Consider the following 20,893-nt stretch of genomic DNA (forward strand, 5'->3'; position numbering starts at 1 on the left):
ATTACATTATTTTTGTTTCTTATATAGATAGCTTATATGTAGCAGATACATTACTGATGGTGCCCTCATTAAAACCATATGTGTTTCAAGTAATCAGACAAAGCTTAACCTAATTAGCTCAGAAAATGGAGAATGATTATAAAACTTAAAAATCCTCTACTTCACACTGTATTGCTGTGTGATGTGGTGAAAGATTGTATGTGAGATTCAAGAGAGCTCTGAGCAGCTGATCAGCAACAATATCATGAGAGCAAAATTATCTCTCTGAATTCACTAGAAGCATGATAGTGGGTGTTTATGAAAATTGCTCATCCATTCCGTTCTGTCCATCAGAAATACACCAAGCTGTAAAGTGAGTCATGGTGGCTGGAGCCCGCAGATGCATGCAATGCTCTTTGTCCAGCAACAGATGCAGTAGTGTACAAAATAACCAATTTATCATTTGTCAAAGTATGTGTATTTGCTTAAAGAAATGTCAGGATTCTTTGTATTAGGAGCCCCTGCAGCATACTTTACATTTGTAAAATATAAAACACTCATTTATCCCTCCACATATGTAAGGCAATTTGGAAAATGCCATGGCAATGAAGGCAGAGGTTACTGGAGAGCAATATTGAAGATGTAAAGTCACTAGTCCAAAGACCATATCTAAATTGCAGTGGCATGTCTTAGAACCCAGGAAAATGTAAGTGTCAGTACATGTGATAGGTGAAAAAAGGTTGACTTGCAACCTTAAACCAGGAAAACACCTACATTTCCCTTTTTTTAATGGCATTATTTCACAACTAAAAGCTTTCTATTGATGTACCTTATTTGTAAAATGCAGGAACATGTTCATTACTTTGACATTTTACATGTTAAGAATTCATTTTCGATTTTAGTCACACATTTCAGTAAATCCATACAATATAAGGAATATTCATGTTTCTGTATGCCGGGAGGTATTCTAATGATTGATCAAACTGAATAATTTTGGAAATCCAGGTCTATTTAAAACCGAGTGACTTTGTTTCCGTACATTACTTTTTGGTATGAAAATATATGATGTGTTTATTTTGAATTGTATATATATCTCAAGGTTTCAGAATGTAAGTTTCAACAATCTGTTTCCTGAGAAATCCATTTATAGAGCTATACAGAAGTCCTGTACAATTTTTACAGAATAACGGCATCAGATTGCATTACACAGATATAGTGCATAGATGAGATTGCAATATGAACATATCCTTAACAGTATCTATCAATGTTATATTAGAATGGTGGTTAAGACACTAAATACTGACTCTGCTATTCAAAAAGTATATCTATAGTAAGTTAGAATTGATATCCATTTTTCCTACATTTCTCAAAAACTGAAATCACCACCACATGCATACATAAATATTGAAATGTAATCCTAAATGAAAAGAAAAATACTGGATTTTATTTTACCTTTTTAAGCCTGAAATGCAAGGTGGTCCTAATGCAGATTCAGTCCTTGGTTTAAAGCTCTCTGTTCTGAATTTTTGGTGAAAAATCAAACAAGCTTAATCTTTAAAGAAAGGAAATATGTTTTGAAGAAAATACCTGTTCAGGTGAAATATTAAAGCTATGCTGCCATCTAATGGAACCAATGTGGTCCATAATTAGGAAGAAAAAAAAAGATAAAGATCTGGTTATGATCCTATTGTATTTAAGCACTACTCATTCTACAAAATGTATTTTCAATTTACCAAGATTTAAAGCTGTTTCAAATTTATATGAAATGTCTCTTTAGGAAATATGTTTTCCCCGTTATTATTGTGCGTCTGCATAATGACATTGACAGGTTACTAATCGTCCATAAAAGTTAATGAATTTGGGAATGATGTTCTAACATTTGTCTACGTTCCTAATGTTACTTCAGTGATGCGGCACGTTCACAAACTAATTAAAGATTTAATTCATTAATAAATAATCTTATGAAGAGAAGATGAAAGGAATAACATCAAAATTAATGATCTTTTTAAGCAAGGAAGACAATGTCAACCGCTGACCTTTTATTTATTTATTTACATTTCATTCATTAATTTCTTCCAGTTTTGCCTGTATTTTACCTCCCATTCATATGTCAAATTGCATATTTGGGCCAACTCCTGCTGGTGAATATTTCAAAACTAATTAACTTCCCTTCGTTTAATCTTCCATTGGGCATTTATGTACATAACCTTGTCCCTGTTGTTAGACTTTTTTTGTTTATTTGTTTACTTTTTTATTTGTTTTTATGCAATTCAGATCCTGACACCATTTTAGTTTTGTTGATTTAGTAGACTGATATGAACTTGTTTCCATTCCATTAAGTAATGTTACCCAAGCATGTCCAAGCTACACAATGATTTGTGTTTGTGAGCTTTTCACTGCCAGTCCATTGATTTATATTTTTTTTACCTTAATTTGTATTTCTTCTTATTCATGTATTGTTCCATGGGTACCCCTAAGAGCAGATGGTATAGGATCTGTGAAATCAATGTCAGGAAATTTCGAATCAAATAATCCCTCCGGTGTTAATGAGCGGTAGACAATGATGTTTGACCAGCCTGACCCCTTTTCAAGATTTTCAGTGTTATCATCACATTTGAAAATCTCTTACTCAAATTAAAAGGGGAACCATAATATAAAGCAAGGCTGTGGAAAATAAATATATATAGTGACAGCGTATGAGGAGTTGTACACGAGGGGAGGTACTATAGATTAAAAGTTAAAACATGAATGAGACAAGAGAAGAGGAAGAAAAGGACTGACCACCCGTCATTATCATCAACCTAAATCGATCCACTGGTGAATGAAGGCCTCCTCCATTCAATAATTTCTCTTGTGCATATTTGATGTGTTCTTCTTGAAATTTGTCTGGCCCATTGCATTACTAACATTTTCACTCTTTCAATTATGTCACATATTTTCGTTTGTTCTTGGATCCATTCATTTATTTTTCTATCTGTTCTTGTTATTCCAAGCATACATCTTCCCATGCTCCTTTGTGTCGTCAGCAGTTTCTGTATAATTTTTGCATTAAATGACCAGGTTTCACAGCTATAAGTAAGAATGGTAATATGCATTGATCAAGTAGTTTTCTCTTCAGGCAAGTGGGTAGATTTCCTTTCAGCAGCATGCGGTTTCTTCCAAATGCACTCCATTACATTTTTACTCTTCTTTAGATGTCTTCCATTACATAAGGTGTATAATAATGTTTTAATTAACTAGTGTACTTGTTTTGTTATTGACAGCTGTAATTAATGTGTTTTTGAAATTGACTATGTAGTAACATCTACCTCAGAGCTGTGCCACGACGTGAGAACCAAAGAGACTCTCTCCAAGCGTTTAGTAAAGAAGTGCCTAACTTAGGAATACAATATTACATTTTAACTTAATTCTAGAAGACTGTACTGCTTATGATAGATCTATTTTAGATGTATTCTTAATTCTTGCAAAGAAGGGTACACTAGTATTCAAATATCTATGTATTTTGATGCTACACATTTTGATGTAGATGTCTGACAGATGAGCCAATTTATTTATTGTGTGGTAAGTTAATAAATAATTAGTGAATTAGAACAGTACCACAAAGTACAGTCTTAACCCCACAACACACATTTTATGTATTTTGTATTGATTAAAATATACCTATATATATATATATATATATATATATATATATATATATATATATATATATATATATGTTCTCTTGGATGCTGCAATGATTTTGTGAAGTTGCAGCATGTGAAAACAATTTAAATAAGTGCATGTTTATTTTCTAAGTCCATGTGACAGTCATCCCGAAGGGCAGAAAATCACTAAGCTGCAGCCTCAAGCTAAATTCCAGTAGACATGCCTTACATTACATTACCTAAACTCTCAACTGCCTCTAAAAACACCATGTGATTTTTTTACATTAAATTATTTTTGATTACACTCTGATTTTAGTGAGATATACATTGTATTAATATGTTGAATTTAATTTAGGAATGCTTCTCTGTTTGTGAAAGTTAATAAGCCCCCTTGATATCTCTTTTGTGTGGCCCTACTCAAGTCCATTTGTTCTTGGCAAGCCTAAAATATATTATAACTGCTGTATTTAAACGTACACAATCAGGACAGAGGGTCTGGTTGCTTTCAGTGCTGTAGCTCTGCCATGGCAACAAAATGATACTACAATTCCAATACAATGGTTCTGTCCCCTGCGGGTCAAGCTAATTTCATAGAAATGAGAGTGTCGAGAACCATAATATATAGCTGGTTACCAAAGTTGCCAGTATTAAGATGATATTCCAAAAAAAAAAAAAAAAATGTGTTAATAGAAATAAAAACATACTTTGTGTACATTATTCATGTGTTTCAGCTACTTGGTGATATTTGATAAGTAATTTGGAAAGTCAAATCTATTTTTATTAATCGCTCTGACCTATTTGTAACTTAAATACAATCTATGTCTAAATGAACCAGGAATGCGCTGGTGAGACTGTGTGTAGTATATTCAGAGTATTGTTTTACTACGATTGCTAAAAGCAGGGTGATATTTAAATTACAGGAATGACTAACTTGTATATTTTAGCTATGCTCATTGGTTAAACAGTCCTTACCTAATGATCTGCTTCCTTCATTGCATTCTGTGTATATATCTAAAAGCACCTGCTGCATGTGTATCTTAGGTTGCCTTCAAGGTACAAGAGATGCCTCAAGCAAAGCAAGAGGAGAAAGGGAAGATCCACTGTGAATCCATAAGAAGAGAAAGCATGGGAGATCCACCTCACTGACCTGTGCAGGTCGAGCGCTGATCGCACCTGTGAAAGAAAGGGGAAGAGAGTTATTAGTGTCCTTGTGTGTTTGTGTTATAGTTGTATGGAAATAGTAGTTTTATAATATGTTACTAGTTTCCTTTTCTTATTTCCTCTTTGTTATATTTTTTGTGTAGGGTTTTTAGTGTTTTAAGTGCTCAGGGATGAAAGGCGGTTTCAGCTAGGTTTTATTTATAATTCATTTTTGCATTTGCTTCTGTACAACTTATGATATCCAGGACAGTCTTCATTCCCTGACTGTATTCTCTAATGCATTTGTATCTTCATTTGTGGTCATTATATATTTATTTATTGCAATTTTTCATTTTTATAGTATGGAGACAGTTCATGTTCTAAGGTTGTAAACTATTATATATAGTCCTGACATCAGAACCATACATTACAGATCTCCATGACCTTTCCCTAGCGTCTCAGAAGCCCAGGCCCACAATTTGGGCTCTTTATAATTTAACTTATCCACTTTTCAGAGTCAGACTGCTCAGTTTGAGTATGTCACACTAATCCATTTGTCTGGGTCACAGTGATCCATTTTGTTTTAGTGGCAGTTATTAGGTTCTCTCCCTGGGGTTATCTTTTATTTTACAGCAATGCTGGATTCTCCTTAATGAGTCACTTTTAGAAAGATTTGGGTTTTAAGATAGCAGCCCACATGTCTGCTACTACAAAGTTTGAAACCATATCAAGCAGGAATGAAACAGACATGAATTAGAAGTGCCACATTCCTAGAATATATAGTGAGTGCCAATTTGACTGGACCCCCTTCAGATCTGTTTGCAGCTCTGAAAGCACTGGACCCAGCATGGCACGTTCCCTCCAAGATGAAGTAATTGGTCAATTAGGTCACAGTTAGAAAATTGTTACACCTTACAGGTTTTTTCAATTGTCTGTGCTCCTGGTCTGTCGCCAGCAGCTGGTGGTCACCGTTTTCTTGGTGGCAGACATTTTCCTTTTTGATTACCTCTTAAGGGATTCTGATGACAGATGTCTGTGAAAAGCCAGTCAAAGATACTGTGTGTAATAATGACACTCCTGCTGAACAGACACCTACTGTCAGATCCTTTTGAACGTGACACAGCTTGGCTCTTAGTCATTGTCTTACAGACTGACCGTAATAAGATTTCATCTCTGCATTTTCAAGAACCCATTAAATTACTTTACAGAGATCACATGATCAATCTGTGCTGGCGTATCATTAGTAAACATATATAACATAAACCTTTAACTGAATTACAAGTAACCTGAGGTCATTTAGTGTGAGAAATAAATGCAACTTAAAGACAAATTATGGTTATGCAGATATTTTTCTATATTTTTGTATTTGAATTGTTATATTTGTTAAATGTTATATCACTTTCATGATCTGAAATGCAGTTGGACTATTTTATCACTATTACATATAGTACTGTCAATTGACTGTCGTATAGAACTGTCAAAAATTGATTACACATCAGTTTAATTGAACTGTTTCTCTCTGGCTTTCTAAACTAAATTGAGATTTGTAGTACAGTACAAAAACTGATCAATGTCTGGTGGAATGTTATTGCATTGTAGTACTGTCAACTCAGGTCAGCTTTCAAATAAAGCAGTGTTACCCAACTTTCTGGTGTTTACAAATTACATTGTCTTTAAAGGATCTATCTTTCTACATTGTAGGTCATTGTAACATTTCATTCCTAAGGCATCTAAAAGCATTGTATCATTATATTACACTATGAGTATAAGGAAAAAGTTAGATTCCATATTGTTTTCAGTTATGGCAGGGTGACCTTGTCAAACCAATTTCTTATGAAGATATTTCCATCTTTGAAAAAAAACTAAACATGACTTTTGTCAGTTATGGGCACTAACTCTCACATATGACTGTAGCAAATTATACAACATAAATTACTAATAAATTACAAACCACTGTAAATATTTGTCCAAGTGTTATTTATTTAGTATTCAAATAATGAAACCTGACCTAAATAAACTTTTTAATACAATTCTTACTTTAGGATTTTGAAATATGCACACTTCTGTTGACCATGTTGTCTTGCTTAAAGTACAGGTTATAGTTCTACACACGTACACACACACACACACACACACACACATACATATATATTAACTCTGCAGAGGCATGCAATCTGCCATGCCCTAGATATGCAGATCACTGACATATAGCAGTGCCCACTTCTAAAGCCTAGAACATTACACTGGCACTCTCTAAGAGTTCATTTTCATCCTGACATGAGTGTGACTGCAGGAGGGGTATGCAATCAAGGCAATGAATCTTGATCTCCAAGCAGCACAAGCTACTGCTTCACCAAAAGCTCTACAGCTGGTTGAAAATCACTGGCTGAGATGCACTTTACATGCATGTTACAATATTAACCCTCCCTGTGTCTGCCTTTTGGTTGTCCCTTGGGGTATGTAGCCACAGTAGGGGATTCATTGGAAGATCTTTACTGTAGCTCCTGAAAGGTGTCTGCATGCAACCAATATTGTAAATAGTTTTTTGCGTAAATAATGAATCACTTTTCAGGTTTCTTGGCAACAGCAAACTCTCAGGAGTTCCCCATCACCGCTAAAATGTAATTAGTTAGTCCCTCTTTGGAGGAACTTGGACATTTATTTAATTGATTTTGTATCTCCCAGACCCTGAAGGGATCGTCTCTGAATTCAAAGTGTAGCTATTCAATTAATGCCAAGAACAAACAACACAAGTCAAATAATAACAATTCTATATTTTGAATACTTTAAAATCACTTCTAATCTGCATTATGTGTTTTGTTTGTTTTGTTGCTGAAGTTGTTCTCTGAATTGTAATAGACGCATTTTCTTCTCCATGACCAATGTTACAATTCAATAGCAAGACAATCCATTAAGGGACACTTAGTGACTGAGATGAGTACATTGCCCATTCTTACCCTGTCCAGGTCCAATACATTATGGAAATATAGGATATGATAAGTAAATGTGAGCTGAAAATCAGACATACGATGTATCCGCATACTGTGACCTATGAAAAATCATTAACAAAATGGGGCGGCTTGTTTAAAGCATTTCCAAGCATGTAATTACTGAGTGTAAATAAGGAAAATATGCAAGTACCTGTTTCCTAGAGAGAGTCAATCATGCATTATGTTAGTAATCACAGTTTAATTTTCTTCTATATAATATTGCTATGGTTTAATGGTTTTAATCAAATAAATGTACTACAGTAGGGGCCTAAAGTAATGGAAACTCCTGTGTGTGTGTGCTGTGATGCAAATTGTAGTTTTTTGTTTTGTTTTAGTTTTTTCGCTATTTTAGAGACAGAACTTTCTCTTAATAACCACATCATATATATGTTTACATAAATGCTGCAAACATATATAATATATACATATATAACATATATAATTAATTACAAAATGTAACTGGAGATTATTTTAGGTCTTACAACATTTGGAAAACATTACTGGAATTAAGTTAAAAGCTAATATTAATGAACTTCACCAAAATGGATCTAGTTTCCACATAGTAAAAGTAAAGCAAAAATATTTTATGAAACAGATCACTGGTAGAAAGCTAAAAACAGCACAAAAAGCTTGAGCTCAGGCATTCACACTGTTGAAGATGAGGGGAAAAGGGAAAAAAGAACAACTGTCTTTGTCATAACAGCACTGACTGAAATAATTTTTAATGCAGCCTTTTCATCATGAGAGACACTGTGGAGTCATTTAAGCTATACAGCAGATTACGTCATTCAAGAAGTAAATATAGGGAAATTGTGATCCTAATAGACCCTCTTGATAGAAGGGCCACATAAATATTATACTTTGACTTACAAACAACTAGTTTGTTGAGGATGATAGGAAATAAATAAATACACAAACTAAATGATCTGACTATGTGATCTAACCTGCTGTGCGAGTCATACTGCCAGCAAATCATTTTAATTAATTGCTGGAAAGCTGTTTCTTGCAGGTTTTATGAATTTTGTTTTCATGTTCCCAAGCAGTTGCCCTTCTTGTACCTTTTTTCCTTCATTAAACTTCAGCTCATACTGATTAGTTGCTTGCAAACAAACAGGCGCAGTGCACAATAAACTTGAATTTGTTTATTTGTATGTTTATCAAGCAAAGAGCAGACTTTTGTGCAGTCACTTACACTGACGGAATGAGGACAAGATTTCTCTAGAGAAGAAACAGCATGCATCTAAAGGGCAGTTTTTCTAAAGATGCAAACAGACATGGGTGATGCTTTAAATTTATTGCACCATTAAATGAAGAACATTCAGCTGCATCCGAGCACATCCACAAATGTTGATTATTGTATTTCCAAATATATATTGTATAACCTCACAACAGTCTTTTCGGGTTCACTTTTATGTAACATTTTGTTATTCTGGTTATTACTTTTCATACAGTAATAGCTTATTAAAGAATACAGGAGACCAGCTAAAGAATACTTTTGTTCCTGAAACGTGCTTTGGTACACACATAAATATTGGAGGAAGAAGAGCACCATCTGCCTGCATGTTTCCAAACCTTTACTGCACCCACCTCCCAGAACCACCCATTTACAACCCAGACATATTTAGAAGTCAACCTTGGTGAGTATTTCAACAGTCTACTGCTTTAAATACAACACAAGCTCATCTTATAACACAAAGACACTGTGATATGAATTAGAATGAGTGGCCTAATTCTCACTTTAGACCCTGCTGAAGTATAAGATTGTAAATTGCAAAAATCACAACTCCATAAAGAATTTGTACACAAAAATAATATTTCAGGTGGTAACTAATGTCAACAAAACATTCTCACATTGGTTGTTCAGCTACAGACCCTTTCCAATATGAGCATATTGGATTTTGAAAACTAAGCATTTATTTCCAGAAAAAAACAAACAAACAATAAAACATTAACCTCACCACCAATAATTGTCATACTTGTTTATACAGTCTGAACATTCTTGACTTAATTACAAACTGGATGTGTTTCCTCAAACCTCTAAGCAACTCTAACAGTACAGTATGCTCTAACCTCCTGTAGTCATGGTTATAGTCTGCTATGATTTCATCCTGACCTTTGAATTACTGATATCAACAAATTATTTGTTTATTTATTTTTTTATTTTTAAATATAAGTGTTGTACTTGGATATTTGAATTATGTGGTGCACTACACATGGGAAAACATATGTGCAGTTAAGCAAATAAATCGTTTTAATACGTGGCTGAAAATGTAAATAGAATGAAAGATTTAAGGATTCTGAGCCCCAGGGGGCTGTACTTATTTACAGATGTTCTGGGCCAGAAAAGAGACAAAGTTAGGCGTCACATTTAAGTGACACTGAAATGCACACAAATCCTGTGTGAGAAGTCAGGGAATTCCACTTGAGTATGTGGATCAGCTCTGTCTCACAGACCAAAGAGTAGCTGAGTTGTTCAAGTCAGTGCAAGTGGCAGATGAAAATGAAGCGTGAGAGTTTAGCACAATATAATTAGGTTGCATTTTAACCCTCCTGTCATGGTCTGATAGACCTAAAGGTAGTATTTTTGTCTTGCCTTAATCATTTCTTGCAGAGCTTTCAGGGATGGGTCTTGGGGCCAAGTAGAGATACAGATAGAATATTTTGCATTGTTAGACTCCTGGATGGAAACATTGTGTTATCTTTACTGTTAACTGAAAAAAGAAAATGCACCTGACCTTTATCTTTCTTTCAAGCAGTTAGTTGATCTTCCTACCACTTATTTTGTAATAAATAATATATTTTCCCATCCCTACTCTGTACCATTTAAGACCTCGTGGCCTTTGTGCCATCCAGCCAAGCAGCCTTCCCATATAGTGAGGCTTTGCACATACCTGACTGCCAGCTGTTCTTCAGTTCGACGAAAACATTCATTCACAAAGAGATGAAAAATTAATTGGCACCCTAAGGCAATGGGATTTTTGAGAGTAAGTTAGAACTTCAAATAAATCTTCTGATATTAAATTGAAATCAATTTTCATACAAAGCTCATGGCCACAGGCTGTATGGTACATTGTGTTTGTGAGCACATAAAGGTCAAACCTACATATAATACATGCACAACACTTCCTTCACTGTATCCCTTTCAGAGAAGAGGTGAGCTTTTGTTAGATCGCTATCCTTAGATACCTTAGTCTATCCTTAGTCTACAATACCAAAGCACTGAAGTTAATATTTTGAGGACCTATTCACAAAAGATGTATTGTACTACGTGTTTTTATTTTAGGAATGGGGAAAAAAGAGACAAATGAAAGAAAAATTCACTAGTTCAACCATGTTATGAGCAAGCTGTATACAACAGCAAGCAAATAATGTGTCAACGTTATAGATACACTTTGTACTGATTATTATTATAGTACATGCTAAAATGGAGAAAACTAGATATTGCATCAAAATGAAGATTAAATTCATATACCAGCGTCAAAACCTCCAGTATTGTGCACTGTAAACATTGTCAACACTACATGTGATCAGAATATCAATGGGGTTTCAATCTTCCATTTTACAAGTACATAGCTTGATCCGTATCTCACTTTACAGCAAATACACTGCAGCCCTGATCAGAAATTTGCCTACTTGAATTGCACAGAGGCGTTCTCTAGTTCAGTTTGGCAACAGATTGTTTGCCTATTATCACTCACTGGTAGTCAGACAACTGAGAATTTCATCTTGCAATTAATAAGTTTGTATGTTTGGAAAATATTTTAATACTGAGTATTATTTTTATTATTATTATTATTATTATTATTATTATTATTATTATTATTATTATTATTATTATTAGTAGTAGTAGTAGTAGTAGTAGTAGTAGTAGTAGTAGTAGTAGTATATAATCGCCACTGATTCTCATAAAGGTGACCAGGATTTCAAAACTCAGCAGCATGAACAGAATATAACATATGAGTTGTGTAATGAATTTTGAACTTAGATAAAGCATATTTTACATTTATTCTTTACTTCATCAAACCATACATATAACTGAATTAATCAATTTTTTTTATATTTTTACTTAAGTAAACTGTAAATCTCAATATACATATAAGCCACTTCAAGAAACTCCAAAGATTCCTGTATTAACTGCTGATACCCCTCCAAACAAGACTGGTGATATATTGTATGTTTTACACAACCACAAAACACACAAAAGGTATTTTTTAACCTCAGCTTATGTCCATTCAAGGATTTACTTAAAGAACCTTTCATTAGAAAACAGTGCCATGTCAGTTGTTACAAACCAGCACTTTTAATTTCTCGAACACAGTACATTAGCAAACACAGACTCACACCCCACACACTTTCACCGCTACGCACTAATGAAAATAATAAAATTGTGCTGCTGGAGCAATACTAAATGACAAAGCCATTAAGATATTTAAATGTATTGCCCGAGAGGGTGCTATTAAGCAGGCATCTGCAATTGAGGACAACTAAAACAACTATTCATTTTAACCATGCTTTAACGTTTCCTCTCGTGCAGTTCATCAGATGCTCTGTCTTATGGCTGCACATGTTATTAACAGATTGTGTGTCCTCTCTTTACCAATTTTCAATGATTTATAGACATTGAAGTCACCTGGAAAATGAAATGATTTGATTTCAAAAGGATGGTCTTATTTTTATGAATATTAAAGCAGTCAGAGGGTAAGCATGAGCAGCCATTTATAGCATTGGCAGTCTGTGCTCTGTGACCTGATAATGAAGGCATAGCTTTGTCAGCAGTATCATTTCAGAAGTTCATATAAAACTAATCTTACACTCAACACTTCCATACATGAATGTCTATCCCTGTCATGCTTTATTTACCTGATACACAGAAAGCTAACTACCTACATTATGCCCACTGTTTTATATGCGTGGCTTTACAACACAGGTCAACCTTAAACAGATAAGAACATCTCATCACACATTTATAAGCAGTCTCCTTAGTCTGGCATCACTGAGCTTCTCCAGTGACTGAAATTTTAATACACTCTATTAACAACTTAAATATGTCTGATTTCATGCTCACCAAGTTTTATGACCAATATGTCAAAACTCATTTCAGTCATTTTAGTCTGGCTTGGATGAAGCCTAACTATTAGTTTGTTTACATTTGAGCTAAATCATGCTATTATTATTATTATTATTATTATTATTATTATTATTATTATTATTATTATTATTATTATTATTATTATTAGTAGTAGTATTATTATTTATGATTGTATATATGTATATATTTATGTGTTCATGTATTTATTAGCAGAGGCCCTTCCACAACAAACAATAAGCATTACAAAGGTGCAGTAATAACATGAATACAAAATACAATAAGCAGTTAAGTCCTAGGTATGTGCTAAAGGGAGAGAGCATAAGAGAAGTTGCAGTAAAACAATAGAAGTGCTAACAATACATAAGTATGCAGGAGCAGAAGGAAGCATGGTTTAATAAAGTGCAAAATAGCAAGAGTGCTGAGCAGCCAAGGAGATCACGCTGCTGTATTACAGGTACAGTCTGAAAAGATGTGTCTTGAGTAATTGCCAGAAGGTGGTCAGGGACTCTGCTGTCCTGACCTCAGTGGGAAGGTCGTTCCGCAACTTAGGGGCAAGGGATGAAAATGAGTGGGCTCTGGAGGAAAGGGAGCAGATAAGGAGTACAGAGAATCTTCTGGAAGAGGAGGACCAAAGTGGTCTGCAGGGAGTGTAAAAGGAGATGAGGGTCTGAAGGTGTCTAGGGGCTGGATTAAATTAAAACTTTGACCCACCTGCTAATAGCAAACTAAAAACCTGTACATCATAGCAGTTACAGATTTAATCCCAGCCTAGGTCCAGTCTGGTCAAGACAACATTAGGTAAGAGTCAAATTCTTGAACTGGTTGCGAGTTCTGGTTGAGCTGGAGCAGACGACAAGCAGATTGAGTCAGACCAGCCAGGAGGGAGTTGCAGTAATCCAGATGGGAGAGAACCAGAGTCTGGACGAGCAGCTGAGATGAGTAGCTGGTGAGCTGCTCTGGTGAGCTGCTCAGAAAGAATTAGTGTGTGTAGAGTGGAGATGTGGGTGTAGGACAGAGGGGTCAAGTTTTGTAGCAGAAGATAAGGTGGAGAGTGTGGCAGATTGCATTGAAATAGATAGATCAAGAAGGTGAGGAGGAGAAGGGGAAAAAGAGGAGATCAGATTTGGAAAGGTTAAACTTGAGATGATGCGAGTGCATCGAGGAGAAAATAGCAGAGAGGCAGGAAAAGATGTGATAGGTGATTAAAGTGTTAGAAGAGGTAGAAGAAAGGAAGATCTGGGTGTCATCTGTATAGAAGTGGTAAGAGAACCCATGGGATATAATGAGGGGGCCCAGAGAGTGGGTCTAGAGAGAGAACAGGAGAGGGCCCAGACTGTTGGGCTATTGTGTGAGCCAACCAAGCAATGTTGAAAACTCACCACAATAATATATATATATATATATATATATATATATATATATATATATATATATATATATAAGCTTTATAAGTTTATATTTATATTATAATAGGTAAAGCTAAACTGTATTATCACCACATGATACGCACCACACTAAAGGCTGCCCACACCAAGCAATCAAATACTGTGCAATACGCAGCAAGGCCTATGCCCACACTGAGCAGAATAAGTGCACTGAATTCAGTGACAGGTGTGGGCCAGTAATAAGGCAGGCTCAAGGCATGATGAAAGAGACTAAGGAGAAGCATGAGGAGTACAAACCCAGGGAGTGTAGAGCCCTACACATCTCTCAGGGAGCAATTGCCAAAACTTTAGAAAGGCTTGGAAAGGACCCCTTATCACAGCTGGAATATGTGCTCAAGTAAGGGATCTCAGAATACCGACCAGCCACAAAAGCCATGGCGGCTACCTCAAGCCCAAATATGTATCATATATGTATCAACAAAAATATATATTTAATAATAATAGCAAGTCTCCAATACAAAAGAGCCCAGTGTCATGAAACAACAGAAATTATTATCAAGTCAACCAAATCATAGCATTGTACGGTCTTACTCAATTAGTAATTATAGTTTCCAGTGTGTTCCTGTGTTCACCACTGCAGGAAAAGTGAAAAGTGACTTTCCCAACACTCCAGCCTGAGGAATCATCCCACTCGCCTACACTGGTTTGTATGAACAGGCTAATGTAACTTCCAAAAATAAATGAATAAATAAATAATTCCTATCTAATCCAATTTTAATATTCATTTTAATTGTATCCATTCAATTGCATTATTTCCCTCTAATAGAAACATTTCTGATATCCATTTCCTTACAGATACAAAGCTCCAACACACTACTCTTGCCTTTATTTGTTTTTAAGATGGATTATTAGTCAGCAGGATATTGACTATATTAAAATCGAAACATCTGAATTAATCTCAAACACACAAACTGGGTCCTGAATCGCTAAAGGTCATCACAAGAAAACACAATCCAGTTTAGACTCTACTGATTTCCTGTTGCTCATGGAATTTAATTTACTTTTTTTCTTGCTAAAATAAGACCAACACACGTCCACATTTCCCAGTCTATACACTGTTACGCTCCATGCTTCACATTGCTTTCTGCTGATACTAACGTTCTACCTCTCTCTGCCTTCCAAATGGGTATTTTTGATTAGCTTTCCTTAGTTGGTACAGTATGTCCCATACTCTGTGGAATTAATTCCCTTAGGCAGCAGTTTGAATTATACATATTTGTATAGATTGTTTGATTGATATAAATAAACCAGAATTGCTATTTTTTAGGGATTGTTTTTATGTATTTATTTATATAATTATTTTTGTATGTATATTATTTAGCCATCCCCTGATGTAGCACAGACAATTTAAGTAGTTTAGTCTGTAGGATGTTTCTTAGGGTTGTAAAAGTCAGTGGAAAGGGTAATCTTTAAATGCATAGCTTAGTTGGTTTGAGTTGGTCGCTAGACTCTATTTAGCCTGTATTTTCTCTCAGCCCCCCTAAAAATAATATGATTATGAAGCAACGGTGCAGTGTCAAACAGTCCATCAAAACACCGTCACCCGCCCCTTGTATTTTCTCTCAGCCCCCCTTAAAATAATACAACAAAAGAATCCAAGAATGAAGAAGTAACTCCGCAAAACACTGTCAACAACCCCCACCCCGATCCTGGATCCCCTAAAACTTGAAGTCTAGAAATGCCCCTGGTATACACAATATGCTACATCTATTCAGATTTGATAAACCCTTATGAGTTAACTGAATAAAAATTAAACCCATACTTTATAATATTCAGCATGTTACCAGCTTGGGTCAATTGCTATTTCTGCCTTATTGTTTAATTCATGTCATGGGGCTTCATCTTGAATGCTTTCTATTCTCATGATTGACCAGCAAGATCCTTAGTTTTCTAATACATGGTGCTATCGTTTTGAGCAATCTTACATTTTATGTCTGCATGACATATTGATAATTAAATTCACAGTATTAAAGTCCCAGCCTTTTTTTCAATTAGATTTTTCTTTTTTGATTCAAATGAAGCACATATTGAGGTCAAGAAAAGATGGTTTTGACTTTTTTTTTCCTTTAAATGGATTGGGTCATTTATTTCTTTGCTTCCTGATTTGCATGACCTACGTTCGTCTGTGGTCCTCTATCATATAAAACAGAATCTGAGATCTTGTTACAGTAGCAAATGGCAAACAGCTCTTCTGGGATTTGAGGGTGACCTTACTCATATATGTTCGCCTGGTCTATAAATAAAGGAGAACCTTTCTCCCCAAGATAGCTGTTAGCAGATATCAACATAAACCATCAGCATCCTCACCTGCTGCTACAACAGTGATTACAATGGCGTTGGTGAGCATCAGCACAACAGTGGGTAAAGCGACGAACATCTGTGGCAAAAACCTAGGTATGATAGAGTGATGGAAAACACATATTTCGCAGATATTTCAGCAAATGGCGGCACAGCAGGGGTAAGATTGGAATAAAAAAACAAAAAGAAGAAGAAACGAAATGCCCACATCAGTGAGCACACTCTCTTAATTTGTCATCAATAATTTAACAAGTGATGAACGTGTAATGAAACTAAAACATCTGCACTGATAATCTGGGGATGCTATTGGATATGTGTGACATCTTAGAAATTTCGAAAACTGTTTCAATCCCATCACTGTAAACGTATTCCATTCTAGAACGTGTACCATATTTTATGTCACTTAACAGAACACCTGGCAGTTATAAAAACACCCCAGGGCATATGAGAGACAGGCCTGAAGGATACTGTTACGTGAGAAGCTCCTTCTGGTGTGTCAAAATCTACTGTTTTGAGTACAACATAATGACACTCTGATATCCGCTGACAAAGTAAATATGAAAACCATCATCTTTTATGTGACTATGGGCTAATATATAAAGTGACGGAAAGAGAGGCTGTGAAACTAACATTTGATATAATCCACAAGTTATAATCTCACTGAAAGCTTGAACATGCCTTGTAGTGTAGGTGCTTTTTGATCTTGAAATGAGCGTATTTTTGATGAAAGGCCAAGGAACAGGAGGAACACAGCAACCTTTTAAACAATCTTTAAAAATATGAACTATAAATGCAAGCCATTATATGTAATTATATGAAATCACAAATTTACCTTTGGCAAGGGAATGCTCAAGGCCTTCTAAAAATACCTGCTGGGATTGCAATGGTTGCATCACTGTGGTGTTATAGACTGTAGAAGAGGATGCAGTCAGATAACACGGAAACATCGCCGATAGCATTGAGACATCAGAGGCAGTGATTAGCATTATTAATTATAGGCAGACGTCTGAGCTACACTATGTGAAAGACTAAGAATGGTTCCAGGGTGGATGATAAAATTCTCTACTCTTGCACTTGCCTGTGATGTAATGTGATGAGATTTCATGTGCTTCAGTTGCACTCATGTGGGAGTTTGAAATCTCTACATTTATTATCATTACAATTCTCACTTCAGAATGTGATGAAGTAAAACAATGGTACATAGCACATAATGAAACAAATTGGTGATACAAGATATGTCATAGTTTATTGATATACAACTGCAGCTCTTGAGGTGTATTCCAGTAGGTCTTATAGTTCTATACAGTTTTATAGTGGTCCACGTATCAGTTTTGAAAGTCCTTTTAAGCAACACAATTGTCAAATTAACCAAATAATAGCTTAGGGAGACATTCAAACCAGAGGAGCCATGAACAACACTTCCATAGCTAGATGTAAAGATTGATATATTCAGGTCAGCAGTCTTAAAGAGTGAACAACCAGAATAAACAGACGCTGTCTCAGCTCTGCTGGCAAACAGTGGAGTTGATAGAGTGCTCCCAAGGTTCGAAGAGCATTAAAACAATAGGAATTTTCCAGCTCTGGTCTGAGGCTCACAATACAGATGGCATGGTGCTTGTTGTGTTGATAAAATACCAGCTGGGAGAGCTGGGTCCAAGGAGTAGATTGGAGTCAAATTGTTCTTTAACCAGAGTAATATTGGGTTTATATATTGGGATGTTATATATATATATATATATATATATATATATATATATATATATATATATATATATATATATATATATATCCCTTGTTTCCTGCCAGTTTTAAACAATTTACACAGCAAATCTTGTAGTTAGTTTTTGATTTCAAACAAAATATTTAAATATACAATATATCATATTTGGGTTTCTAGAACACTTTTCTGTTTTATTTATTATTATTTAATTTAAAGATATAGAAAATTATATGAGTGTTCACACTGTGCTCTTAAAAACTGCATATCTAGGGTGATTTATTTATTTAATTTATTTCAAACAATTATGCCATTTAGCATTTTATACTCAGCACAAGAAAATAACAAAACCACTTTATTATGACAGAAATATATCATATTTCTCCCTTTGTACCAAACTAAATATAAACTAATTGCATTAACAGTTTCTTTATCGTGTCCTATTAGCTGAGAATTAAAGTGAGTAAGTAAGTGCAGCAATCACAGAATATAATGCTAAAATAAAACAAATAAATCCACAAATCATATTTCTTTAAGTGCATAGGATTAGGTCAACATTTCAAAGGCACTGTTTTCACTGGATTCTTGTAAACGTCTTTTCATCTCAGCAACACAAGGCTTCAGTTACACAAAGGGTAAAGATACAAATGTGGAAAATTATGTTACATGTTTGTATCCCTGTGGCAGTGTCACTAGGACACTAAAGAAACAGTATATGGCTCACCGGTTTAGATAATTATAAAACAATTGACAGGGGATAGTAAAGTCCCTTGTAGGGAAAACATAATGATTCCTTCGATAAAAAACGTACATTTCATTAAGTCTTTAAATAGCTTTATAATTCATTCCCATTCCTTTATTTTTTTTAATTGGCAGTGCTTGATAGTAACATAATGGTTTCTGTATTTTGTTTGATCTGTCTGACATTTTGGGTTTTAAGCTCAGAGTCAGACATTCATGTTTAACTTGAAATAGATTGTAGGTCACACCAGTCACATACACATACTGTATATAGTCTTGTCTGGATCTGGAAGTCTGTGCTATTACTAGTACTGTGGATCAAAACAATCATGTACAGCATGCAATGTGAACATTTTACTATGTATACATTTATATATAGACAATACAACAAAGAATGAATTGGAATGTCCTAAAATCTTTCCTGACAGAAACAAGGTTCACAATAGCAGTCATGGAGAGAAGGAGAGTGAACTGCACAGAAATCAAGACTGCATGCGTTTTTTTGTTTGGTTGTGTAAAAAACTAAATAAAACACATACAAACATATCAGCAATGTTGTAAACTGGATGCCAGAAACGCCCTGGAAAGATAAATCAATAATTACAAGCTGAAGTAGCAGTGCCTGGACTGCAACAGATGTTAAACTGAATTGGTAAGGGGGCTGTGGGCCAGAGTTTATAACTTATTTTGATTCAGCATACAAGCTCTGGTGAGGAGTCGTGGGATATTTCGTGTTCATGGTGTGGACAGGACCTCATTTCAGCCTCTCATATCAACTCCTGCAGGTTCACAATTTTTAGTACTGAGAATGCACTTAGTACTTCTCAACATCACTTCAGCAAGAAGTGTCATTTTCCCTAAATGTCTCCATTCACACACTAACACAGTTTAGTCTAACACAGCATGTTAGCTCTGTCCAAGTCCTTTTCTTTTAGTATTTGAAGAGCATTACATTTAGAAAAGAAAACTACAACTTTTAACTTAAATCATTGTGTAAGGGGATCTCTCATGGTTTTTACAAATGACTATTTCTGTGACCAGTGCTCTTATTCTAGTAATTGTCTGACTGTTCAATTTACAAATTAGTTAAAATAAACACAAATCCTAAACCTGTAAAATAACTGATATATTTAGTGTATCATTAATTGCATTACGGAACTCAATGGAGGCAGTCAGATATAATGGTTTTGAGATAGCAGATGAGAAAGAAACAGAAGTACACATAAAACACGCTGAACAATGCAGAATAAAGTAAGCAAATGGGGAAGCAGTAAAATATTTACTGCATATTGACTTTCTGATTCATAACATTAAATAGAACCGTTGAAGACATAAACATTGGGGGTCTTAACTGACGGGCTGCTTCCGTGCACACATTTAATTAGTACAGGGAGCAGCAGGAGCTCTCTTTAAACACATCAGAAAAGAGGGATAAAATTCCTAGAGCATTCACAGAGAATTAAAAAATCATTATTCAGAATGGCAAATTTTCTTTCTTCGGCAGTAAAGGATTGTTTTTTGATCCAATTAATCCCATCATCCAGTTACAAAAAGAATGCAAAAAACTATTAAATAAAACAACAATATAGAATATGCAATATAATTCAATTAAGGGATGTTTTATTTGATCCATTTTAAAAGTTTTTCCTTTGATCATTATCTTATATATAAGAAAATGTTTTCAATATAGGTGTGCCATATTGCATATTGCTAAACTTGCCTTGCAACACAGAAAGTGCTATACTTATGATTTGTCTATACCAGTATAAAAATGTTACATTTTATTTTGAAATGGTTTCGTTTTGTATAGATTTACAGCAGAAATAATCATATATACACTTAATTCC

The sequence above is a fragment of the Amia ocellicauda genome, chromosome 13 (assembly GCF_036373705.1).
Source record: "Amia ocellicauda isolate fAmiCal2 chromosome 13, fAmiCal2.hap1, whole genome shotgun sequence".
In the NCBI taxonomy this organism is placed as follows: Eukaryota; Metazoa; Chordata; class Actinopteri; order Amiiformes; family Amiidae; genus Amia; species Amia ocellicauda.